Raw genomic sequence first — 27618 nt, forward strand, 5'->3', positions numbered from 1 at the left:
CTCGCGTTAGGGTCCTAGGAAGGTTATAGACTAGGTCAAAGCATTAGTAATAACCTAATTCCCTATAACCATTGGCTCTGATACCAACTTTTCTGTCACACCCCGACCACGAAGAACATACAAATCATGGCAGAAACATCGGGGAGTGTTGTAACAGAATTTATTGTTTCAAATCCATGGCAATGAAGTTTCGTTTTATTAATCAAATATGAAAGTATACATTGTTTAAACAAGAACCAAAGAGTACATAACATAAATTAACTAGTTCTTGTCTCGTTTTAAGTTACTAAGGCACAGGTCCGCCTAAGTATGCCTTGATAAGTCCTATGCATCATCTCCTGAAAACACATGTGAAAATAGGTACGTCAGCATAAAAATGCCTGTGAGATACATAGGTTTTGTGAAAACAGAATTCATGACTTATGTTTGAGAAAAATGTTTAGTCATGAACCTTGTAATTTGCTTTGTCTTGTAAATCATTTGAAGAACGGTAAGATCAGATGATATGTATAAGTAAGAGAATAATGCATGGTTAACTGAATAACCATGTAAAATGAGTTCGTATAAATAAGTTGTTTGTAAATCGAGATCTTGTGAAAAGTGTGTTATTTGTACAAAATGTCATATGTCTCAAAATGAAATGGTTCAAATAACGCTACAATATGTAATACCACACAAACACTTATATATAGGAAGTACCAGCGGCGTATCCACCATGCTTGTGTCATATTACACACGCTTCGTTACTTAGATCACTTGCTCAAACCAAACCATTAAGATGAAATGTTTAACAATGGTAGAAATGTTCATGTATAGTCAAATGTCTATTCTCAATTGTAAATCATGTCAACGGATACAACTGGTTCACACGGTTCAATGGTTACAAACGGTTCATAACATCAAAGGGTTAAGACGGTTCACATAGTCAAATGGTTACAACAGTTCGAAATGTAGTATAATGTGTTCATATGCTGGATGAGCATATGCAACAGAAATGCAATGTAAAACATTGTACTAAGTATGCACACAATGGGCGTACGTAGCATGAAATGTATTGTAAAGTGATGTACTAAGTATGCACACAATGGGCGTACGTAGCATGAGATGTATTGTAAAGTGATGTACTAAGTATGCACACAACGGGCGTACGTAGCACGAGATGTATTGTAAAGTGATGTACTAAGTATGCACACAATGGGCGTACGTAGCATGAGGTGTATTGTAAAGTGATGTACTAAGTATGCACACAATGGGCGTACGTAGCATGAGGTGTATTGTAAAGTGATGTACTAAGTATGCACACAATGGGCATACATAGCATAAAATGTATTGAAATCATGTACTATAAATGTACTAATGAACATAGCAGGTATATGATGTGAAAACATGGAAAGCATGAAAGTAACAAGTAGGCACATGTGTTTCACCCCAAAATGTTTGGAAAACAGTAAAAGAGGGGTTCAATGTACTCACCTGAGATTGCTTTGAAGTCCTTGTATAACAATGAAATAATGCTAGAGATCACGGAATATCAAACGGCACCTAATAGGTAGCTATATTAATATACCGGACCAAAATCGGAAGGATTGGATAGTATGCGGGTTCGTAAACCAAACGAGTATGGAGACTCGTGTAATATGGTTTAACAAAGCCTACATACTAAAATGAAACCTAACCTAAGTGCTTACGGACCATTACGACCCGTTTAGGTAGCTTATGCTACCTTAACGCGTCGTTCGCGTAGAACACGTTTGGAACGCCTAACATCGTGACCACAAGGTATAACCTCGGAAGGTTACAACTATGGTCACCTAATGTGTTTGGTCGGATCCTAAAGATCGACCAAATTGGTCGGGTTCGAAAGTATAAGCGATTGTTTAGATCGCTTACCTTACGGCTCTATATAAGCACTATACTAAAAGTGACGAGCTAAGCATGTTAGAACATGCTTAACTAAGTTTAGAAAACAGGTTTGGCATCAAAACAAACGGTCTTGATACTCATGAGTAGTTTGGTTACAAAATACGCAAGAATGCGCATTTTGGCCGAAACTACGACTCGTCACTAAGCCTAGATAACGTAGTAATCAGTAGGTATAGTCGCCATGGACTATAACCATTGTGATCACGCTCACGTTATGAAGTTCCAATGAACTTCATGTTGACCATAGGCTGGTCAACGCAAAAAGTTAAACAAAACGTTGACTTTCGGACTCGAAAAGCGAATAAAAGAACGAAAGAACACTTACGAAGGGTCCCCGAAAGCTAATCTCGATCCAGGAGCTCAGGTATGAAGCAAAGGCCTCAACTTAGAGCTTTGGATCAGATTTTGTGAGTTTTTAGCCAAAAGGGGGGGGTATTTATAGGAAATGTAAAGCCGTTAGGATCGTTTCTTGAATATCGTGCCACGATCCAAGCCGTACACTTGTCGCAAAGTTGTGGTGCCTTATTTTGCCCCCACCATAGGAATCCGACACGTGTCGTTGCCCTTTAGGTGTTCGAAAGGCCAATGCAAGTGGATCAGAAACATTGCATCTGGTCTATTTGTCTGATGCGGCCCGCGTAAGGAAGCACACAAAACCCAGGCGGGCCGCCTGGCCCTGCCTGATCAGCATAAAGTTTCAGAAATTACAGTTTTAGTCCCTGTTGCATATTTAAGCCATTTCCGACACTTCTAAGGCCTGTAAAGCCAACTTTAAGGCCCTAAAATGATGCCTAAACATTGTGGACATGAAACATGCTAAAAAATGTTCCGGATGTCGGTTCGTTTGGCCGTACGATCGCGATGTTCGCTTTATTACGACGAAATGCGCATAAGCGCGAAAGACGATCCAAATGACGCGACGAATGGATTTTTCTCATGCCAAACACTAAGGCATAATATAAGGATGCTTACATAAATTTTTGGATGTCCGGATGTATTCAGAACGTAAGTTATGCGCGAAAGTGCAAACTTATGCACTTTTTGACACTTTTAGTCCCTGAATGATCCAAAAGTTTATCTTAGCATACCAAACCCCTCAAAGCCTATTTCTAAGCTATGTAAAGGATATTTAGGGTATGTTTAACTTATGGACATGTTCCGGAATGTCTGTTTTAGTACGAATCATCATATTTTCGCAGTTTGTCAAGTTTAGTCCCTATAAGCGAATTAACTTGTTTTTGCCATACCAAAGCCTTCAAAACTTATTTCCAAGTTATGTGAAGGTTATTTAAGGTATGTTAAGTATATGTTGGTGTTCCGGAGTATTTGTCGCATTAAACTGAGTACGTTTACACACCAGTTTGCGTATAATTCTCTAGAAAGCGTTGTAGAGTTTGAAATTGAACAAGAATTGATATGTGCAAAAGATACACATATTTATACAAGATCCCAAGTATGAAATACAATATTTCATCGGCTTGGTATTTGTTTGATTGTCGCGGTGACACAAGTGTCACAAAACTAACCAATGATATGATCGAATGATAAATTTGATCATAAAGATTGTAGGATGGAATTGTCGTGAATGATTATGACCAATCTAACCATCTTACAACTTACAATGATAGTTTTCGCTTGACAAGCTAGGTGAAAGCTTGGGAAGGAAGCAGGTCAAACAAATCAAGAATGATGAAAAAGCATAATCTGGATGCTAGGTAAGTACAACTTACACTCTTTGTATTAAATACCTATTGGTTTTATAGGTTAAGAATAATATAAAGTTTTGTATGAATTATGATGTTCCGACACGACATGTGCAGTTCGGAATAAAAAGACGATGATAATAAACCATGTTTAATGGTTAAAACGGACCAATATGATAATTTGGTCATGTAATGATTAATAAACAAATGAGTTTCGAATGGTTACCTTATAGGGTAAACCAACATAAATAATAAGAGCAAAACAGTAAATTTGTTACACATTGACAATTACCGTTATTTTTGAAAGACACTTTATGGCGAAAGTCATAATGGGTCAAAAGCAATTAGAAATGGTTTCTAAGTAAAATGACCGTATGGTGGAAACCGGATCGAGTCATGTATGCGAAATGATACTAAATATCATCTCGCAAAGTTAAACGGTCATTTGAACAAAAAGGGGCAAATGGTGAAAATATCACCATTTATACCGTCTAATGAATATTGTCGAGTTTTATGTTCACAGGAGTGAATAGATGAAAGATAACTTGCATCGCTATTAAGTGGCGATTATTAAAGCAAGGTATTAGAACGGGTCAATATAGTGATCCGAGCCAGGTATGTATAATATGTCACACCCTGGCTTTGCGGAAGCGTGGGTTTATTTGGTGTGACTTCTTAATACCATTGCATAATCACAACAATGCTATATGAAATAAAACCATATGATGTTCATCCATTCATCAAGTTTTAAAAGTAAAATACGACAACATTGTTTTAAAAAAATTGACACAACAGACCAATTACAACCATGACAAAATGAAAACATGTTCGACAACATAACAGAAACTAAAAACACAGTTTAAGACTTGTGACCCGTCCATGCAAAGATCACACTTCCTAAAATCGGATGACATCATTATTCTTACGCAGCTTGACATGAGCATACCGTGCCAGATCCACTAATTCCCTGAAATACATGTAGTTTGAAAAATCAACAAAAAGTTGAGCGAGTTCATGTAAAAGTGAGTATGAATAAATCTTTAAAGTATGTATAAAAGTCCCTGGTATGTAGCAATAAGGAAAAAGAGATCACCAATGGGTTGCAAAGCCACTGGTATGTTGTGAGAAAGTGCAGGGAAACTCAAACCTAGCAGATTTGTTACCGGGCTTCGGCTGTAAGACACAGTCACCTCTATGGGCCTCCCCAGCCTCACGGGTGTGGGCTCGCTACACCCAAATAGATCTATCACTCTTGTGTCCCTCGGTCCTAACTAAGAGGATTAATGGCCTCGAGTGTTGTACCCACCCCTCACATGATCTAGTAGTATAAACCCTCCCTACGCTAATGATACCATGTAATAAATGTTTGTAATAATTGTCGCATGCATTTCACCCCCGAAGTATAAAACTGAAAACAGTAAAAAGAAAAGGGGGACACGAACTCACAGAAGTGCGTATCCAGAAACGCCAAACTCCAACTCAATCCGCTGCGTGACGACCTACACGTACTAATTCCTATTAGACGGATGGGTCGTGCCTCAGCTTAAGGTTTAACGTTTTTGGGAAATAGTTAGACAACTATTTCGTGTTCACACTTCTTAATTATTTTATATTCGTATTTCCTTCCCAAGGATGAGGGTAATAATACATGTACGCTTTATAATTCCGAAAATATATTTTTAAGTCTCACTTGAAAAATATATTTTAATCACTTGTCAAAAATGTTTTAAATTCCAAAATATATATATATTTTTCCCAAAAATATTATATTTTACTTCATACATTTTCCAAAATAATACTTTATCAAAATATACGTATAAGAGTAGTTTTCCGAAAAATACATAAGTTACGTTTTAAAGTTCGCCTTGTAACAATAATTATTTTGTGAGAGCGTTGGTATTATTTTGGAGTCGTAATTTCACGGTATTTTCTAGTTATATTATTTTTACCCTAAAAATAATATATCTAGTTCACATAATAAACAGGTAATCACACAAGTGTTTTATTATAAAATATATATTCTAAATATATATTTAACAAGTTTTATTTACGAAAATCCACCTCCGGTACTTGGTATTTTTGTAATAAAAATCATGGCGAAGTTTATTTTGAAAACCAAGTTAAAAATATATTTGTAAACCTTTTGTTATAAAAATATTTCTAAGTGTTATATTTTTAGAAACTTTTCGCCAGAGTTTCCTCTGTAAATGGAGGTGTCCATGCTTTTAGCATATCATTTTCTTTTGAAAAATCAATCAACAATCATCAATCAACAATATATATGATCTTTAATCACTAATTTTGACAAAAATAAACATGAACGATAAACTCATTAACTTGAAAGTTTGTAAAAATATGTAGTAAGTTACTAACATGTTTAGTAGGTCTTGTTATCTTTAAAAATAAGATTAGTTTCTTAAAAACTTTATTTTTAAAGAATTTGAAGTTTAACAACTTCTAGTCATAATTTACAAAAAAAATTTCTTTGTCTAATTTTCTTGTTATACAAGTGTTCTTACACTTGTTTACCTTCTAAAAATATATTTAGTTCATGTAAGACTTGTATCTTTCACTTGGTTCTTTTGAAAAACCACTTGTAGATCTTTAGATCTACAAGTTTATACCCTTATTTTTCAAGAAAAATTACATTTATTCAAGTTACAAGTTCATGGGTAGATGGTTTCATCATCCTTCATATTTCTAGCATTTACATCTTACTAGTTCATGTTCTTGAACATGATCTAGCATGTCTAGATGATGATCCATCCTACTTCTACTAACAAACAACATCAAATAATCATAACTACACAAGATCAACATGATTTACCCATGTATCTTCTCTTTATCCACCCTTTATCACTTTATGTTTAAGACTTGTTCATGTTCTTTAGAGTTTCTTAACTTTTTATCATTCTATCATCTATTAACCACTAAATACAAGAACAAGATGAAGTTTTAGAACACTTACTACTAGCACAAGGCTAGGGGAGAAACAAGGCGTAAAAGTGGTGGATAAAAGAAAACAAGAGCGGTCCTTGAACTTCCGAGTGCACCAAGCTTGTTTGTAGGACTTCTTGCACCTTTGAGTGTATGAAAAATGGCTAGAATGAAACTTGATGGTGGGTGTATGGTGGTGATGGTGTTCGGCCGCAAGCAAGGGGAGGAGGAAAGGAGAGAAGGTTTGATGTTGTGATGGTTGGAAGTGAGAGAGTGATGATCTTATGTGCATATATATAAACCAATTTTCTCTATTATCCAACATATAAAGTGTTACTAATCTACCAACACGAGCAATTAAAATAATCAAAGAAAATGAGAGTGGGACACCTCTTGGTGACCGTCGAGTAGGAGGGGGGGGGTAGGGGGTTGGGTTGTGATGATTTAGTTAGAGTTTAAAGTGTTTAGTTAGGATATTAAGGTGTGTGTTATAATATAAGGTGTGTTAGGGTGTTCGGGGACCCTAACTAGCTCAGAAAAGTAAAAACAATGTATTTGGCAAAATTTTTATGTTCCGGGTAGAGTCCGGTTGTTCGGTTGGATATTGATTCGTTAAAGCTTTAAAGTGCTAAATAAAGCTTTAAAGCTTTAAAGTGTCTTTTATATTGTTTTTAGTGACACATCAAATTCCCAACACTTTGGAAAGTGTCTAGGACTATTTTGCCAAGTTTTTGCACTTTACTAGCATTGCTAAATGCTGAATTTTGGTATTTAGTGCAGAATTTTGCACTTTAAGTATGTTTTAGGCACTTCCAGTCACTATAACTATCACCTAGTGACGCAGTTTTATGGTCCTCACCTCCTTACACTCCCTACTAGTGTAGTGTTCTATTCCTGGCTCACACTGGCCTCCAAAAACAATGTCTCTTTAGTGTTGGCATTGTCAGCATGTTTACTGGATTATCCGCTCATTGTGCTAACTGTGCTTTGTGCATCAAGGTTGTCACTAATGTTTGTGTGTAAATAATAAAGTGACAGTATAAAAGGTGATGCATTAGTATGTATGTATCAGAAAACAGAAAGCAGTTTATCCATAATTGTAATCAAGCACAGTGATTAAGCACTAATTAAATATTAATTAATTTGTACGGAAACCTGGATTTGTGAGGGTTGTCACATAATAGGTCAACTCATAAATTTGAACCTGAGGTTCTATGAGAGTTAGACAAGTCAAAATGGACAATTGGTTATCCTTTTTGGTAAATAGAATGATTAAAATGCTAGTCATTGTGTTTTGAAAGCATAATGATTATTCAAACAAAAATCATAGTTTAATATGGGATTTTGGGTCAATATGCCTTTCAAATTCCTTCGTCGTAAAAGAAAGGCTTAAACGGACCAAAATACCCTTGATCGATAATTCAAGCAAATGACCCTTATGGGTTGTTTAGAAATAAGTCATTGATCAAATAAATACTTAGCATAAGTATGATTCTGGTGAGTCAAATGCCTTAAAAAGTGTTTTGCCGTAAAATGGTAATCCGAGGGGTAAAACGTGGAAAATATTGATCGCCACATTAAGTCCGCCACAATTCTAGTGGTGGTAGAAAATCAATAGATAAATAATGTGGAAATAAGAAGTTAAAAACAAATAAGCATAAGTTATGCGGAAAAAGTGCTTAAATACCCTTAACGGGTCAAAAGAGGCATTTAAATAAAAACGGGTTTAAGAAGTATATAAACCCGGGGTTTGAATCTTATATGATAGACACATTGAATCTATAAGGTTCATGAGAAATTAAGATCAAACAAACATGTTTGTTTGACAAATACACAAACGGGTCAAAATTTGATAAAAAGATAATAAGCCGAAAGCTTAAAGGTCTTAAATTTATTTAATCCGGATGTCGGATTTTAACTCCATGTTGTGGATAATTAAATTACGATAACGTAGGAAGAAACGGATCGTAAAACAGATCAAAAACGAGCAAGTTATGCTCGTTTTCGTAAAATACGGTTTGGCTGAAAAGTACAGGTCTTTAAAACCAAACCTGCTGTTGAAAATGGACGCTCGCGCTGTGCGACGGAGTCCCCGTCTAGTGGTCGTGGCACGCGACGCCTATTTTCAATCCCGTCGTGGCACGCGACGGGTTACACTTCATGAAAGTTGTTGCTGGTTCATTGTTTGACATTACGAACCTATTTAAAATAGTTTTAAACACTATATGACTAATTCATTTCATGTTTTATGAAATGTAGGTACTAATCGAGTTACCGGAAGACGATGAAGCTCAGCGAGGAACCAAACACATAAAGAACAAAGCTTTCGCGAATAGTTTAGTCATCATGTTTTAAACGACGACTTAAATTACAAAATGTTGAAATGTTTTATTTAGTAAAATGTTTTAATAAACTCGCATTTTTAAGTGTATGTTTAATCTTAAATACACTATTATAATAGAAATTTATTTGATAATTATATAAAATGGACTAAGGGTCTTACACACGTGAGTGTGCGATCTGAATGAGGTGTACGAGTGAGATACAAGTGTGCGGCTGCACACCTCTGTGCGGTTATAATAATAATAATAATAATAATAATAATAATAATAATAATAATAATAATAATAATAATAATAATAATAATAATAATAATAATAATAATAATAATAATAATAAGAATCATAATAACAAATCATTTATCTCATATATTTCGAATATATATAAAATCCCTTTTAAGAAGAGACAGTACGGATCGGAACGTGCAGGTTGTTACAAAAATGATTAATTTATGGTCATTTATTTGTATCGGAAGTCTTAGCTCTTATATATTTCATTGCATAAATCCTTGCTTGCCTTTAAAAAGTTTAGTTCATCTCAATATGATTATTTTGTTTGCATTTTTTTTTTCTAAAATAACGGTGTTTAAAATTTCTCATAAACATATTTATGTGAAATGATATTTATGAATAGTTTAATTTGTGTGCTAGCAAGGGTAGAAAGGAAAAAAAAGTCACTATTTATTAGAGGAAAATGGTCAATTTATCATCATATATTTGTATTAGGAGTCTAAGCTCTTTTATATTTCATTACATAAATCCTTGCATGCCTTTAAAAAAATTAGTTCATTTGAATATGAATATTTTGTTTGCATTTTTCTTTTTCTAAATTGTTGGTCTTTAAAATTTGTCATAAACATATTTACATGAAATGATATTTATTAATATGTATATTTATACTAATATGAACATCACTTTATAGTTTGTTAAACAAAATAACTTATAACCAACAAGTAAATTTTAGATGCAAAGTAATATTATTAAAACCGTAATTTTTTTAAGATTTAAAATCTATCATCAAATAGTTACAAAGTAACAGGATCAATAAAAGACTCTTAGAGGTATGGACGTTGGAAGTTAATTAAAAATAATGATGATTTGAGGTTCCGCTTTACTTGAGTCTTATAATAGGTTCCGAGATAAAAACCAATGATGAAAAATTATTATTACTTGTAGTGTTGTGTTGTTTTATTTGTTTAGTTGTTCTATTTTTTTTTTACACTTTCAAAATCATGCTAATAAAATGTGCTATTTGATGTTAAACTTGATAAACTTAATAGCAAACTTACCACAAATTCTATAAACAATTGTTTTTCACATTTTGGTCGCGTGACTTCTACTAGAAATGCGGCCTCGACCTCCCTTGATTTTTCCGCAATAAAACATGATGGTAAAACACTAGTTAGGTATAATATATGAAATTCAACCGATATAACTCTGTATTTGACATCCAGCGAGTTGAATAAACCTTTTACATGTACGTCTACAGTAAATATCGTCTTTGTAAATCCTAACGACAGCCTGATTATTATGTCATGCAACCAAGGGTATACCTGTAACACCCCGACCGCGTAAAACAACAAACCGCGGCGGAAACGTCGGTGAGTCATTGTCACAGAACTATTGTTTCACAACACATGGTACATAAAGTTTTGTATTATTGAATTAATTGTTTACATTGTCTTGGAAATAAACTCAAACAAAGTACGATAATTGTCTTTCATGTTTTAAAGTCACTAAGGCCCAAGTCTGCCCTATGTATAGCATGCTCAAAGTCAAACATTCGCTCCTGAAACATATGTGAAAATAAAACGTCAGTATAAAAATGCATGTGAGTAACATAGATTTTGTGATGAAGATTCATGGCTTTGTATGTTAAAAGAAATGTTTAACTATTACAAAAGTAGCCATGAACCTTTACAAAAATGTTTCTTTTATAAAATCATATGAAAAATAAATGATTTAAAAGAAATGACACATGGTTAACTTAATAACCAAAATATGTCATGTCTTGAATAAAATATGTCCTTTGAAATAAAATGAAGTCATGTCTTGTATTTGTTTGAAGTGGTTTAGATAACGTTATGATATGAAATACAATCTTATATATAGGAAGTACCAGCAGCGTATCCACCATGCTTTTATCATATTACAGACGTCTCGTTCTCTAAGTCATTTACTAAAACCAATGTCTTGTATAAACCAGTGCCATGTATAAAACGATATCTTGTGTAAACCCATGTCATGTATAAAACAATGTATTGTGTAAACCAATGTATAAACTGTGACAACCGGTAATTTACGGCTCTAACTACGTGATGAACAGATGTTTAAAACAAAAATAAATAGTGTTTAAGATGCAAATTAAATTAATTAGGCCTTGGGAGTGCCTAGGAACGTCTAACCGGCTTTACAGTGCGTGAATGACAATCTACGGAAAAATCTTTGAATATTAAACGATAACGAACTAAAACCGAACAAAATACTGACAACGCCAACAAATACGAATTTTATACGCAAATTTTATACTTATAAATTTAGTTTTGCGAATTTATCGCACTTCCGTATGTCACAAAGCGCAAACATGAACGGAAAACGCGACTACAGGAACGCACCGGCAACGAAACGGAAGCAACGGAGACATGTGTTACCTTCAAAACTTAAATTTTACGATATATTTAGCTTCGTAACTAAATTTTAATATCCGTAGTCGAAAACGGATCGAAAAACAGATTACAACGGCAACGACACGTTTTACGCGATTTTTACCCTTATCGACGAACGAACGCGCAAACGACATCTTCCGGCACTATTTTACATGTTTTTGAATCTAAAATTTTAGTTTACGATGTTCTGGTGACTACGGGTTTTCAAAATGGGTTCGTAAATGCGTTTGAGCTACTTAAAACACGAGATTGGGCTTGTGGGCCTATGACCCAAGCCCAAGCCCATTATAGAAAACCTAGCTATTTAAGTGTAGTGATGATCTAAAGCAAATAATTTTGAAACCCTATCTAACTTAACACCAGCCGCTACCATCCATTGTTCCCTCTCATCTGCTATCTGCAACTGAAGATTTAACCCAAACACACATCTCATCTCCTTTAATACACACACACATGGAGACCCTTTCACCTCTACAAACTCTCAAGACAAACCACAGGCACCATAATCTCTTCTCTCCATCTCGATTCCAAGCCAGCAACCACCAGGGGGTGGCACCGATTAACTGGCCGACAACCACACGTCTGCAAATACCCCCCCCCCCCCTTTTCGATTAACAAAATGGAGCACCACCACCACCGTCCGGTGGTGGTGCGGCGGCTACAAACAGAAGAGAGAGACGAGTTAGAGAGAGACCGAGGAGAGGGAGAGAGACGGCGGAGGTTGATGACGGCGGCGGGTGGTTCGATGACGACGGCAACGAGCAGTTTTCCGATGACCGACGAGCAGAGGGGATCTGGCAGCCGCTGTTCTGCTGTGATGATGATGATGTCTCCGGTAAGTCAACCAATGCTCAACCTTTTCACAGATTGAGTCGTGTTACCTTGTTAGTCGGCTTCTTTTGCTTTTCTTTTTGTGGATTCCAAACAAAAACGACGCCGGAAAAGGTTCACCGACGGTAACCGAGCCGCTGCAGTGGTGGTCGGCGGAGTGGAAGGGCATAGTACGGGTTTTATTGCTGTATTGGGCCTGGTCAACACGAGTCAAAGCTCAGGTCAACAAGTCACCGGGTCACTCCTCTCAGATTCATGTTGGGCTCGAGTCAAGCTGCTTCGGTTCGGGTTTCGTGAGGCGAGTTAACAGGCGGGTCCGGTTCGGTCAGGTTCAGATTTTGGTTCGGTCGACTCGGTCAAACCTGGTCAACTCCCTGAGTCAACTCGGTCAACTCAGCCGGTCAACTCAGTCAAACATTTCGACGACTCGACGAGAGTTTTGGTAATAGTTTAAAGTCGTGATTTTGTTATATTATCTTTATAGTTTATGTTTGAAATATTTGACAAAATTATATATATATATTGTTGAATCTTGTTGAATTTTGAAAATAAAACGACAACTTGTGTTGTCGGGGACGTCCGAAAACAGAGGAAACTCTGCCCGTTTTTTCGAGAAAATCCATAAAACCAAAACGCGTTTTATTAACAAACAAACTAACGGATTCAAATAAACTTTTAGAAACACAAATACAAATATATACTTACTTTCGACAACACTTTATAACATAGAAACGATGATTCAGATATTATTAACGACAATAAATATAGTTGTTATATTTATTCTAAGCTTTGAAATTTCGACAATTATTTTATAAAAATGAATATAGAGTGTATATTTGTTTCGAACATCAAATAACTTGGATTTCTTTTATAAAAGTAAATATAGTTCATATATTTATTTCAAATATCAAACTACACGACGATTCTTTTATAAGATAAATATAGTTTTTATATTTATTTCAAATATCAAACAACACGATATCGTTTTATAAAAATAAATATAGTTATGTATTTATTTAAAATACCAACCAACATGAATTCGTTTTATAAAAATGAATATAGTTTATATATTTATTCCAAATATCGTACAACACGAATTCGGTTATAAAAATAAATATAGGTATATATTTATTTTTAAACACGACAACTTGACGATTCTTTCTGTAGAAATAAATACGACTATTATATTTATTTTAAATGACATCAACACGAAAACTCTATTAAATAAATATAGCTTCTATATTTATTTCAAACGTCTAAACGACATATACACATATTTTGATGCTTATAATACGAGACACGATACACAACACGAGTTTGTTACATATACTTTCCTGTAAGTATTCTTTATATACATGTACAATTTCTTGAGTCGACTAATAAGATTCTATCGTTCTATTTATAGAATTTTATATAAATATTTACACATTTTGAATCTCATGAAAACTAAGTCTTCCCAAGACTTTTTAATTCTTAAAGACGTTAAACGAACTAACAAGTATAACTTGATCGTTTTCACTAAGTTGACAAGTTACTGTTAAATCGTTCGATTAACGATTCGGTAGAGCACGGTGACACGTAGTTTAGCTACGTCAATTTAGTTAGAAACTTATGATTATTCCATTTTAGGAGTGTTTATAGATTACACGCTAGCGAGTCACGTCTTGGAAATGACATCACGGAATCATAATTGGCTAGCTTTGCACAGGAACATCTAGGTGAGTTCATAAACCCACCTTTTCACAGATTTACTTTTATTTTTATAAATGTTTTCGGGGTGGAAAGACATGCAAGTTTTGCAAAAATAAACAATTTATTGATAAATGAAAACTCATATTTCTAAACCATGTTACGAATGGATTACAAAGAGCTCAAATGGTTTACGAACGATTTATACTAAATATACCGGTTTTACCAAAACAAATGCGTATTTTCGAAACGTGCATGATTTTCATGAGTAGGGACGGCATCGTCCTAGTTATAACAACGGGACTGTGTTAGTCTGCGTTTAAAGAACAGGACACCCAGTGAGTTTATGTCCCCCTTTTCTTTTAACTGTTTTCAGTTTTATAACTTCGGGAGTGAAATACATGTTACAAATGTTTCAAACGTATACAAGTGGTATGGTTAGCTAAGGAATGAACTGTTAGATCATGTGAATGGGTGGGCGCACTTCAGACCATTAATCATTGTATAAAGACCGAGGGGGATGAGTGATAGATCTATTTGGGTGTTGGGATCCCCACCCATGAGACCGCGAGTTGGACCATGTGGTGACTATGTCGTTCCCGCCGGGTGGCCCGGTACGAAATACGTAAAGGATTGAGCCTTCCTGCACCATTTCGCACATACTAATGTCGTTGTGAAACATTAATTGATCTGTTCATAGATGTTACATACTAGTTTTAGATACTCGAATTTTCAAATGCTCTTAAGACTCAACTGATGATAACTCACAAATACATGGACTTACGAATTTTGGTAACGCTTTTCAACTTATGTATAAGTAAGAGGACGGGGTGATCCTGCTTACAAAGACTCTCGTGGGCTAGACTCGCAGTTTTCATACAACATGCTGAGAAAAATGATTTTACTAAATTTTTCTCCACAACTTTTAATTCGGTAAACAAAAAGATTTATTTAAAAATCTTTTCCAAAACAAACTATGAACTCGCTCAACTTTATGTTGATTTTTCGCAAGTTTCTTTCTCATGTTACTTTTTCAAAACATGGTGCGGTTGGAATAGGAGAACCATGTGGAGTCGAGTACTTAGTGGCATTCGTTTTCTATAAGTCTTAGCTTATTTGCTTCCGCTGTGCAATGAAGATACCGGTCCAGTCATGCCAGCTCTGATATTTTCGGGGTGTGACAGATTGGTATCAGAGCTATAGGTTACAGCGAATTAGGTTTCTGTAGTGATACCTAGGCTCTAACCTCACTTTCCTCTGGGACTTAGATCATTAAGACTTTGAATACGTATAGAACGCCCAGTACTCGAATATGGTCTCCAACCTTTGCCGAAAACAATGAGTAAAAATTTTGTTTTCAAATATACTCTAATGTTATGTTTTCTACACGGTGCACAAAAACAAATACATACAGTGCACAAAACTTTGAGAGGTTAGGAAACATGCATATAAAACCTTTGGAAACTTATGTTGAAGTCCATTAAAGGCCATCACGTAGGAACCATGTTTATTGACTCGGGCAAACGCCATTATTATGCCGTCCATGCTATTTTATTTAATTGAGCAGGTAACCTACGCAAAACGAAGCACGACCGTGCAAACGAGACGAAACTCGAATTATACATCAACGGAGGTTGAAGTACATCACTGTCACACCCCGACCGCTGTAACACCCTTACTATTATAAAGGATTTTTGTGCTAACAATGACAATTAAATGTGTCTTTACGAATACACATACGTATAAAATACGGGTTTACTAAAACTTTTACAGTTTTTAAGAAAATAGTACAACATCATGTAGTTGAGTTTATCATTTAAAAGTTACGAAGTAACGCCGTGCGGAAGCTTTAATCTCGTGTGTTCGGTTCTTCGTTGAGCTTGATCGTCGTTCGGTACCGTACATTATACCTACATTTCATAATACATGAAATGAGTTAGTCATTTAGTGTTTAAAACATGTCCAAACAAGTTCGCGGGTCGAAACGAACAACAACAATAAGTTTCAGCAACCTTTGCTGACATTAACACCCGTTGCGTGCCGCGACGGGATTTCATGCTTATCGTCCCGTGACGCGACGCCTGTCGCGGGCTGCGACGCTAAAAGGGCTTCTCCGTCGCGTGACGCGAGGGCACTATTTCGACAGAATGTTTATTATCAGCTGCTGCATATTTCCAGCCAAACCAAGTTTTACGAAAACGAACATAACTCATTCGTTATTGATCCGTTTTACACGATTCTTTTTCCTACGCGTCCGTAATTTAATTCCCCATCACATGGAGTTAAAGTCCGACATCTGAATTTAAAAAATTTTAGATTTCAAGCTCTCGGATTGAAATCAATTATAACTCTTTTTGACCCGTTCACGATTTTATCAAACAACTTGTGTCCAAACCATTTTAAAACCTTGGTCTACTTGTTATTTCAAATCCTTGGCGCGTAAACATAGCTTTTATGAAATATGCGACTGGTACACAAGCTATACGCATAATCCATTTTGACCCGTTTAGGGAATTTAAACAATTTAGTCTAAAACTCGCTCTTTTCTTTTCACACTTCACAATCCCATGTTTAAATATCTGCTTATGTTCCTCCACGACTATTTTGTGGTAGATTTAGCATAACTAACTATTATCCCAAATTTACCCTTTGGTTGATCATTTTACGCAAATGACCCATTTTTAGGCATTTGACTCATGAATATGCTTGCCTATGACCTTTATTCAAATCTAGTGACTCGACAATCAAAATACAAGTTCCTAAACAACCTCTATGGGTCGTTTGCCCAATTTGCTCTTCAAGGGCGTTTTGGTCCACTTTAGTCCCTCATTTTACGACGAGGGTCTCTCGCTAAGATGTTTGACCAACATTGCTCGTTTAACTATAAATCTATATATGTGTACCTGGCTCGAGTCAACGCATAGACCCGTTTCTATACCTCGCTTTTATTAGCCGAAATTCTATGGCGACGCAATTATCCAAATTGCTATTCGCTCCTGTGAACATATGACTTGACAACCAAACATTAGTCAATTTTTGTCAAATGGTGTTATCACTACCATTTGACCCGTTTGGCCTAAATGACCAAACATTGATGTTTATAAAAACTTGGTATTTAATTTCAAATTCACGCATCCGACCCATTTCAAATTTTAACCCAATATTTCTTTTTCATCTTTTTCTTTCATAATTAACCCATTTTGGCTTACGCCATGGGTATCCTTTAAACCTCAATTTACATTAGTCAACAATTTGACTAGATTTCCATTTTACCCCTTTTTCTTATTATTAAATACACTATAAGGTAACCTTAACGAAAACTCGTTAAATCTTAGTCATTACATGACTAAATTACCAATTTGCCCCCTTTTTACCATTAACCATGGTTTTTATTATTTATTTTTATTCCAACCCGTATCGTATCGCGTCGGATCATCATATTTCAAAAACTTAACATAATTCATAATCAACACTCACAAGTAAGCGTATTGTAAATAAAAAAGGGTGTATGCTTAACTTACCTCGTATCCAAGCTACGCTTTTCTTTTCCTTCTTGATTCGTTTGACCCGATTCTTTCCAAGCCGCCACCTTGCTCGTTAAGCGTGAAACCATTGTCATCATTTACAAGGTGGTTAGATTAGTCTTTAACAATCTCGACTATTCCGCCTTACGTATTTTCTATGTCAAAAACTACTATTCGACTTTATCATTTGTTAGATCAATTTATCAAAAGTTAACTACTTTTGATCATTTACACAATTAAGTCTAGATTAACTTTATGCTTTGAATCCTTATCGGTTCATACTTCGCATAATTTGTCATATTATTCAAATATGTGTTTCACCCGAAATTTCAACATTTTACTGTTCATTTAGGCATTTTATCAAACACCTAATGGGCATACTTTTACACATTTACAAACTAGTTCATAACTAGTTATTTTTACCAAGGTTAACATCAAAATTCAAACATCCATGTCTAGTGTTCATGAACTACACCTAGTACTAATATCATAACATCAATATTCATCAATTTAATACCCTAATTCAAGTGTTCATCTTCTTGTCATAAAACCCACTTAGCACACATATGGGTAATCATCAAATCCCTAGTTTTTAACACTAATTCATCAAGTTTTCAACTAGGGTTTGTTTCTAAACATGAATTTAATCACAACTATGTTCATAGATTCATCATTCATTCTAGAATTTCGATTATGATTGTTCATCATAATTTTAAAGTATCACAAAATAATAAAATTCAACATACCTTGTGATCCCCATGACTAGGTGATCACGAATTTGTGTTTATGCATTGATTTGAGGCTAGAATCGATCTTCAATTTGATGAATTTGATCATGTTAAGGTTTGGCTCCTTGGAGCTCACTTGGTCGTACGCGCGCACACACACACTCTTAGTGTGTGTGTTGTGTTTTATTATTTATTTTAACTAAAACAAGTTTCCCCACTTGGAAACATTAGTCCCCCATGTTTTATTTTGATCTATGAAGCTATAACTCACTATTTATCACTTAATCACAAACTACTAACTAGGTTAATTATTCCTATTTAACTTTATGGGTTCGGGAAGTTATAACCCGTTATATTTTAGGTCCCGTGAACTCGGGCCTTTTATATACTTTATTTTCTCAAGCATTTATTTTCCTTTTTAATTAATATTATGATTATTTGTTTAAGTCCTAATATTCACCGGGTTAATTTTACCATTAACGGTATTTTATCCGTCTTTTAGTATTAACGTGGTTTGATTACCAAACCCGTTTTTCAGGTGTTACAACCGCGTAATACAACAAACCGCATCGGAAACATCGGGGAGTGGAGTAACAGAATCATTGTTTCACAACACATGGTAATTAAAGTTTGGTTTTATTAGAATAATTGTTTACAATGTCTTGGAATTTAACCGAAAACATAAAGTAAATTAAATTGTCTTGCTTCATTTTAAGTCACTAAGGCCCAAGCCTAAGTGTAGCACGATCATCATCATACATTAGCTCCTGAAACACATGTGAAAAAAGGTACGTCAGCATAAAAATGCATGTGAGACACATATGTTTTGTTAAAGCAGGATTCATGACTTGTAAGTTAAAAGAAGTGTTTAACAAAAAGTAGTCATGAATCTTGTAAAATGTTTTCTTTTATAAAATAATGTGAAAATTGATATGAAAACCAGATGATATAAAAGAAAGATGCATGGTTAAATAAATCACCAAGTAAAACTAAGTTTGCATAAAGTATATTATTTGTAAAACAGTGTCTTGTAAACAATATGTCGTGTCTTCATATAAAATGTATCATGTCTTTGTTTCTGTCAAAGTGGTTTAGATAACGCTACGATATGTAATATCATAAAAGCACTTATATATAGGAAGTACCATCGGCGTATCCACCATGCTTTTATCATATTACACACGCCTCGTTATTTAAATCACATACCAAATAAACCACCAAAAAATCTTGTCAATCCAATGTCAAATGTTATGCACAAACAATATATAATGTCACAATGTTAGGTATAAACTATGCCTTGTATAATCAAATGTCAGATAACAACCAATGTCTTGTATGGTGAATAAAAGTCTTTACTCAAACCATAGGTTTAATGTCGTATATAATCAAATGTCATGTGAAAGCCATGTACTAAGTATGCTAAGTAAACATACGTAGTAGAAATGTAATGTAAATCAAAGTGCCCATATGCTGAGTAAACATATGCAGCAGAAATGTAATGTAAATCAATGTGTCCATATGCTGAGTAAACATATTCAACAAAAGTGTTTATGAAATCAATGTGCTAGCATGCTCAGTCAACATACCTAGCAAAACATAATGGAAATCATGTACTATATATGTACTGGATGAATATAGCAAGTACATGACATGAAAAGCATGAAAAGCACAAACGTAACAAGTAGGCACATGTGTATCACCCCAAAAGATTTGAAAGCGGTAAAAGAGGGGACTATGTACTCACTTGAGATTGAAAGTATCCTTGATTAAGTGTCCTGACAACGCTCGGGAATCAAGGAAGCAAGTGGCACCTAGTATGGAATCACTATGTTAAATAATCGGTACCTAAATCGAAAGATCGGGTAGAATGAGGTCTCGTAAACCTAATGAGTATTGGAACTCATGTGATATGGTTTAATAAAGCCTACATTCTGATTCAGAACCTACTCTAAGTGCTTATGACCCGTTAAGGTAGTCTACGCTACTTTAACGCGTCATTCGCGCGAATGCGCGTTTGAGACACCTAACTAGTCCTTATGACAAGTATTATATGCCTTAACATGTTTAAATATGTTGCATAATCATGAAAAAGGGTAATTTGGTCATTTTCCTAAGGCATATAAACTACCTATCATACAACTAATTAAACTAAGTGACATAAGGTATAACCTCGGAAGGTTATTCCCTCTACAACTATGGTAACAAAATATGTTTGGTCGGATCCTAAAGATCGACCAAACGGGTCGGGTTCGAAAGTCTAAGCGGTTGCCAAGACCGCTTGACTTATGACCCTATATAAGCACTAGACTAAAAGTGACGAGTTAAACATGTTAAAACATCTTTAACTAAGTTAGAAAACTGATTTGATATCAAAACAAAGTGTTTTGATACCCGAAAATAGTTTCGTCGCAAAATGCACATAATCGTGCATTTTGACCGAAACTTTGACTCGTCACTTCGACTAGTCAACGTGGTAATCAGTAGGTATAATCGCTAGGGATTATAACATTCATAATTACGCTCACGTTGCAAAGTTCAATTGAACTTTGACTTGACCAATTCATGGTCAAAAACCGAAAGTCAAATGGTAGTCAAACTGTTTGACCTTTAGCTTGTAATTGTTGATAATAAAGAATTAGCCATGAAAGAACACTTAAAAAGCTCTTAATGGCTGAAAGAGATGCACTAGAACTCAGGTAGGTGGCTTCCAAAGATGGTAACCTCCACTTAGAGTCCAAAAGATGGAATGAGCAATGAAATGGGCAAAAATTGAGGGTATTTATACTTGAATTGGAGCTCTTGAATCATGCCATGTGGCTTATTTGTTGCCCAAGCAAGCATAGGATCAATACAAGTGTGTGGATTGTAACATCCCAATCGCGTAATATAACTACACGCGGTGGAAATATCGGGGAGTCACGTTACAAATTGCTCACAACTACTGGTACTAAATTGTTTCAATATCATTAACATCGTTTTACAAACAAAGAATACATGTAATTGTTCTTTTGTTTTAGAAGTCTAAGGCCCGTATGCAGTCCTATGCGTTGCATGCTTGAACAGTCGAAAACCTGAAACATATGCAAAAACAGTCAGCATAAAAATGCCGGCGAATACATAGGTTTTATTAGCCAAATAAATGGCAAAACATTTGGTATTAATCTTAATTGTGAAAACTCGTGACAAAATAGGTTTGTATATGGCAATATGATATTTACTAAGTCATTTTATGCCTTATATTGAAATCTTGATTAAACCATCGTAAAAACTTGTTAATGTGTTATTAGGAATCCAATCAAGGGTTAATAATAATTGTTTTGAAATAAATCAAAACTTATATAAGTATTATATAAATCAAATCAACGAGTCATGATAATACTTCGGATTTCTTTATAAGAATCTAACATATAAAAATATGGGAGATTCTACAAAGATTTTGATAATCAAACATTGAAACAGTTGTACACAAAATCCTAAAGTGATCCAGATAACGCTACAAGAATAATAAAATAAGAACACTTATATATAGGAAGTACCAGCAGCGTATCCACCATGTTCTTATTTTATTATACCTGTTTCGTTATCTAAATCACAACTACCACATAACACATAAATCATCAACTTGTACCAACTCGTAAACACGCATTAAAGCACACAATGAATCCAATCAAGGACTCTAATATCAGTACTTTAAACATCCTACAAGAATCAACCTATGAAGATAGATAGATACTATAAGGATTCGGGTTCTGTCACATTGTCTAATCTAACATGCATTAAAGTACACAATGAATCCAAACACGGACTCCAATATTAGTACTCTAAACATCCCAAATAAGTCTAACTATGAAGATAGATAGATACTACAGGGATCCTGGGTTCTTGTCATTTTGAATCAAAACAATCCTAAATCCAAATGGTGATTCGGGATAACGCCACGAAAGGTAATACAATAAGCACACTTATACATAGGAAGTACCAGCGGCGTATCCACCATGTGCTTATTGTATTATCTAGTTTCGTTATCTAAATCACCAACAATCTACTCAAAAACCAACCATCGAGTCGTAAAGTACTTCTTAAAAATCTCACTATGAAGATAGGAAGATCTAAGACTGTACTTCAAATATCCTACATGAATCTAACTATGAAGATAGGTAGATCACTTAAGGATAAAGCATTACATTTGCATAATCGGAGTAATACACATAAAAGCACTTAGTGAACACATATATGCCATACATTTTGAAACAAATCGATTAGACATATGAATCACCCCAAAACATTTGAAAACAGTAAAAGAGGGGAACTATGTACTCGCCTGGGGTTGCGTATAGTCCCGGTTCAAAGGGTATAACAAAGCTCAAAAGACCAAGAGTTCAAGTGTTGAAGCGGTTCCTAGGGTAACAGATACTATGTTAGGGAATCGACACCTAAATCGGAAGATCGGGTAGAATGAGGTCTTGTAAACCAAATGAGTGTTGGAACTCATGTGATATGGTTTAACAAAGCCTACATTCTAAATCGGAACCTATCCTAAGTGCTTACGACCCATTACGACCCGTTAAGGTAGTCTAAGCTACATTAACGCGTCGTTTGCGCAAAAGCGCGTTCGAGACGCCTAACTAGTCCTATGACAAGTATTATATGCCTTAACATATCTAATTATGTTATATAATCAGTTTAGATGTCAAAATATGTGTTACATGTCACACCCCTTTCTAAGGCGGAAGCACGAGGTGTGATCTTGAAAGGTTCTCATTGCATACGAAAGGTAAACTTACTACATGCTCGTAAAATAACTCCAAAATGCCATTGACATTACTAAATTAAAACATAACATAAGTTTGGTGATTACATCCCAACATAGATAATTGTCTGAAAAGATTACAACTTTATTTTAGTCATTATATCACCACATGAGATGGAATATAACAACCAAATCCCGCAAAAGAGGTATCAAAGTCTTGACATAACATAACTAAAACATAAACAACATCTCGGAGCAAGAGTAGGACCGCGCGCACATCCACTTTAGTTACCTGAAATACATGTGAGTTTTTGGAAAATCGTCAACATAATGTTGGTGTGAATTCATGCAGTTTTTGTATTGAATGTTTGTATACTTGTATGAAAACATGGTATGTAATTTGTATGAAACAAGTATTTCTGTAAATATAAGGAAATCGAGATGGCTAATGGTTTGAAAGGCCATTAACATGTGACACGACATAGGAAGCATCTAAACCATAGGCATTTTTAGCTGTCAAATCCACGACTGTCGATTCACGACTAGAGATACAAAAGCACTGCTTGGTACTAGCATCACCAAGAGTGTGGCTGCCTGAAACCCATTAGATCTAACCTTTTGTCCCGCAGTGTAACACCTCGAATTTTTGTGTCCAATGATGTGTTAACACGTGTCATTTGTTTACACGTGGCATCTATAATAAATAAAGGACTGATTTTGACAAACCTTGAAAGTATATAAATTCGAGGGTTATAAATGTCAACGAGGGTAAATATACTGTATAGTAACCCTAAATAACGCTTGTACCTTCAAACGAATAAATCATAAATCATACGGAAGCGAAACGCGGAAGAAAGTGAAAGCTTACGAGCTACAAGGGTTAACTGTGTCAACATGTTTAATTATACCTCTGAGTGACCCTTTAACGTTCCCAAGGCTTCGTAACAGTAATATACGCTCACTAGAATATACTGTATAAATTCCGCGAAGTTCCGTCTTAAAACGAAAGAGTTATACTCAAATTCGTAAAAGAAGGGTTAAAAGCATCAACAGTGAAAGTTAAGGCTTTCCAAATAAATAATAAACTAACAAGGGACTTAACAACGCGGGTAAATAACACGAGGCCCCTATCGGTAAATAACCGAGGACCAAACCGCAAAGTTACCCCTTCAAACCCGAAAGGTCAGGTAAATCATTACGAAAGATTTCGTTATTAATTACCGGATTCTGATAATCATGACAAAAGATTTTAAAAATCTGAAAAACAGACCTCTCGCGACCCGCGTGAAGGTTAGGCTTAAGTGTAGGCGGGCCGCGAGCCTCCTAAATTACACGCCTGATATTTGAACTTTAGGCGACCCGCGTTAAAGGAGCATGGAACTTCCATGCGGGTCGCGTAAAGTGCCCAGATGCAGAAACATTGTAGTTTCTTGCCTTTTGAACATTGTGAACGATCAAACCTCAATAAATGAGGCATGGGCACCCTACACTTGACCCATACACCTCAGGAGACATCTACCCATCATCATGATCAGTGTAGGTTGTTGTGTAGTGATCTAGAGAGCCTTCTTTGGCTATAAATAGCCACATTATGTGCATAACAATTCACACAACACAAAACACATTCATCTGATCATTCCAAGAGCTCTCTAGCATCCATCTCTGCTCTATAAGCAAGAACACACTTCTGTAAGTCGTTCATACTCATTTTGGTCCTGCATTTCCATAGTTATAGCTCATAAACGCAACCGTCGTAACTAACGGTTGTCATTACAATATCTTGCAAATGGTTCAGTCTTATGACGAATCAAAAGTGGTTATGAGTTGGTATTTATGTGGGTAATAAACCTCTAAAAAGGTTCCCCCTGATCACCACTTTAACTATGTCAAAAATCGAGTCAAACGTGCGGTTAAAAAGTCAACAGAAAGCTATTTTAGCGATTTATGCATAATCTGTAATGTATATGTTATGGAACCTGTTTTGACAATCATAAAACATGATAATAAGTATATAAACTTGTTTGCGCTCGTTTGAATCGATCATTTGCTATATTGAACCGGTTCGGAGCCGAATGTCGCAAAAGTTTGACTTTTGCTTTGACTTCAGTTCTGACCCGTTTTAGTGAGGTATAGATATACCTTAGGACTCTCTTAGTACCAGGTCACACGTTGGTATAAACCTCTGTGGTCGGTTCATGAGTTATCCGAGTCTTTTGCGCAATTCCGTCATTCGCCTAAAAGTTGACCGTAACGGCCTTTTAAAATTAAAACGAGTATTTCGGACACGTGAACGGACCAAAACCTTGCTTATTAAATTATAAGCATGTCCTTAAAGTTTCACGTCAATCCGAAGTCTAGAATGAGAGTTATGCTAATTAGCGCAATTTAAATAAACTTTAGTAATTAACGGCGCAAATAGCATAACGCCTATCTAAACCAAGATTTCGTCACCAAATCTTTTACCCACTGTTATAAATTAATATTTTGGGAATTTTAAAGATTTTTAATAATTTTTACCTTGCTCATAACCTGCGGTTATGGCTACGGTTCGGTAAATACCGAATATGCCCTTTTTGGCCAAAACATGAGTTCTACAAGGTCTTTTGACCCGATTCCAGTTGCTACTGGTTTTAAATAATAAATAAAGTATTTTAAGCTTTATAAGCTGTTCGGGGAACTCAGATTTCCTGTAGAACTCGAAAAGCCCTTTTAAAGTCTTTAAAATGACCGAAAAGCCCCTACGGGGCATAATATTAACTTAAACTCGTTACGGGCGTCACGGAAGGTATCCTACTGATACCACAACCCAATTAAGGCATATTGACTTAGGAAATAAGCGTACGACTCTCATAAGCTAACCGTTTCGCCTATTGCGCGCACGGTTCGGCTTATGAAACTAGTTTTCATAAATTAGCCGATACGGGTCAAATTATATTATTTGAACCCCAAAATCCAGAGTGTGAACCATTAACCCATATAAACAAGTCTCTGAACTTGTTGGGTCAGAATCACACTCCATTCTCGGTTTTCGCCTTTTCGCGCGATTAAACCATATCTATATATATCGGAACCAACCGGTCTAGGCTACGGCCATTATAACGACCCGTTAGGATTCTAAGAGGTTAATTAAAACCTTCGTTCCAGATTAGCAGCCCCAGTAAAAGCTATCGGTGATTTAATCCAAAATAAGGAAATATACTTGCAAAGGTAAATACTTTAACTTATTTCCCCTATATGGGCTTGGGTTACGGTATATTAATACCGCTTGATTGAGCATTATATAATTCCATCGCTTAGGTGGTTAATTGATTAAATATGATCGGCTCATTTAAACAGTTTTGTTGCTTATAAGCCTTTGGGGGGTTTAATGACCGTTGTCCCGGATATCCTTGGCATCATTTTACGAAATGGCCACGACCATCGACATCCCGGTGTAGGCGTACACCCGGTATAAAGTGTCGACATTAAAATTAAAAGACGTAGCCGTTGGTTTTTATACTACGGTTTTACGCAAACGTGGTGTGTCTATAAATCTTTAACCCGGCACGACCCGGGCTACTGAACGCATAAAAGGACATGTAAAACGTTCACAAGATTTTATTATAATTTTCCCAAGTTATAAAAGAGTTTGTGCCTTGTGCATTCAAATCAATTTTAATAAACATTTTCAAATGTGTCAGTTGAATGTATTTACCAGTGTAAACTGACGTATTTTCCCCAAAAAGATTAAGTGCAGGTACCTAAACGAAAATTGGCTGGTATTAGCTCCCTAGCGTCGTGATAAGTCTCGCAAGCTTGATTGCAGTATCTGATGGAACAAATACTTTATGTTTATTTACGATCCACTGTGGATATATTCAACCCCTGTAATACATTTGATATTACAATCAGAGGTTGAAGTTTATATATATTTATCTTATGCTTCCGCTGTGCATTATATAATTGTGTGGTTTGACTATAGTGTTGCCAACATCGTCACGGTAATCCCCCACCGGGCCCACCGGTGAGACACGTGGAAATCGGGGTGTGACAGGTTGGTATCAGAGCCAACATTGAGTGAATTAAACACTATCCTATTGTGTTTAATCTCAATGACACAATTGCACATACTTGAGTCTAGACAATAACTTAGGACAAATTCGGATTGATACTCCTTTTTGTCTTTATTTCCGATTCGATTTTTAATAAGTTTTGGAGCAGGAAAATGCCACCTGTTATATTCCGAGGAAGAGGAAGGGGAAGAAGAGGCCGAGGAGAAATCGTGACACATCACGATAACGAGGCTGGACCATCTGGTACAAGACATCCTTCGATGACACAGAGTGAAGAACCACAACGACGAAGAGATCTGTACGAACCTGCGAGGCATTCCACTTCGCACAGCTCGACGCCATCCTACCGGCACTCCTTTGGGCCAAACTCAGAAAATGATCCCAACAACCCACAACCTTCCTTCATACCTCTACAACGTTCAGTATCAACCCGGAATTATGACGACCCTACTCCATACTACATAAGTCAGTTTAAT

General features: G+C 35.6%; 1 long non-coding RNA gene across 2 annotated transcripts; it reads left to right on the forward strand.

Annotated features, from left to right (window-relative positions):
• Nucleotides 1-11908: 11908 nt before the first annotated feature.
• On the forward strand, nucleotides 11909-19046 carry LOC118491669. 2 transcript variants are annotated; one of them, XR_004891833.1, is made up of 3 exons: nucleotides 11909-12841; nucleotides 14029-14117; nucleotides 18879-19046. It is a non-coding gene; the product is annotated as an uncharacterized LOC118491669 (long non-coding RNA). The 2 variants fall into 2 exon arrangements; XR_004891832.1 differs by lacking the exon at nucleotides 18879-19046 and adding an exon at nucleotides 14465-15226.
• Nucleotides 19047-27618: the final 8572 nt, after the last annotated feature.

The sequence above is a fragment of the Helianthus annuus genome, chromosome 4 (assembly GCF_002127325.2).
Source record: "Helianthus annuus cultivar XRQ/B chromosome 4, HanXRQr2.0-SUNRISE, whole genome shotgun sequence".
NCBI classification, from domain to species: Eukaryota; Viridiplantae; Streptophyta; class Magnoliopsida; order Asterales; family Asteraceae; genus Helianthus; species Helianthus annuus.